Here is a 1,248-nt window from a genome sequence, read left to right on the forward strand (position 1 = left end):
CCTCCTTCTACCCTGAAGAAGGAGGCGATACGTTCCTCCGAAACGTCGGTTAACACCACATATACACGGTGCCAAATCCCAGAAGACTGCTATCTTCATAACCAAACTGTGTTTGTTCCTCTCATGAAACATTAAGTCGCATGAACGTTATAATTAGTCATTTAATGTCTTTTGACTAATGTTGACTAAACCAATTTAATCGTAGTGCACAACTGAAGACAGCTTTACAAGCTGCAGATCCATGACCTTGATGATAACAGAAACCATGGTCAAGTGCCGCGAAACACCGAATGAGAATACCTTTCGTTTATCAGCCGTAACTTCCATATAAACTCACTTTCAAATGTAACTCTATTAATGAACCTGATCGAAGCTATGTAACTTCTATAACTGAAGCTATGTAACTTCTATATCTGAAGTTTTTTGTTAAAAAAAATAATAAATCAATCAAACAAAGTGTGGAATATAAGTGTCATAAGCCATTAATACGGCCGAAAATTGAACAAGTTACACAAGAAGAATCTGCTCCCTTTCTACACTCTCAGCTCTACTCGCATTGAATTATACGTATATATCAAATGTCGAATACTCACGATGTATGTTAGTACGCACCACAGTCAGGCTGCCTTTACGATGCTTGCAAGCGAATACTGTGAACTCGACTGGCAGTCTCAGTACAATTTCCCGGTTTTACATAACGCGTATCAACACAATGGAGTGTTGTCTTTTCCGGCCAGTAATGCTTTGTTGTGTTTTCCACGTGCAGTATCAGTAACGGAAGTATTACATGCAATGCCCCTCAACTGAATTAGTAATTGTTTTATTACTTGGTAATGTTTTCACGGCTTATAAACCAAATCGACCTAACTTCATTAAGAGTTCAATGCAGCTATAAAGTGAGCGACAAACACTGTATGTGACACAAACATCTGAAACTTGTTAAAATGCGGTTAAATGATTGACTGCCTGATTAGTAAAATAATTGAATACATGGTAAACATTTACAATTGCTTTGTTCTTTGAACGATTTCTTGCTTTTATGGAATCAGAACATCTGTTACCACATTCACAAAAGTCATCTGGATCTATTCCTCACTTTCACACCCTACTTCTTCAACGTACATTTTAATATTATAATCCCATTTACGCTTCGGCCTTCCAAATGGTTCCTTCTATTGAACTTTACAGACCAAAATTTTCTGTTGATTCTCACCCTCCCCATGAGTGTAATTTAAAAACATGTAGTGA

At 37.2% G+C, this 1,248-nt stretch overlaps 1 protein-coding gene across 4 annotated transcripts in view; it reads right to left on the minus strand.

Moving 5' to 3' along the window:
• Window positions 1-697, minus strand: part of LOC111874757 (tropomyosin beta chain) — a 12,553-nt gene extending 11,856 nt beyond the window's left edge. The window contains exon 1 of one of the 4 annotated variants that reach the window (XM_023870517.2): window positions 594-697. The gene's annotated coding sequence lies outside the window, so the exon portion shown is untranslated. The remainder of the gene's footprint in view (window positions 1-593) is intronic. The other 3 variants (XM_023870516.2, XM_023870519.2, XM_023870520.2) reach the window with 3 other exon arrangements.
• Window positions 698-1,248: the final 551 nt, after the last annotated feature.

Source organism: Cryptotermes secundus, unplaced genomic scaffold (assembly GCF_002891405.2).
Source record: "Cryptotermes secundus unplaced genomic scaffold, Csec_1.0 scaffold838, whole genome shotgun sequence".
Classification (NCBI taxonomy): domain Eukaryota; kingdom Metazoa; phylum Arthropoda; class Insecta; order Blattodea; family Kalotermitidae; genus Cryptotermes; species Cryptotermes secundus.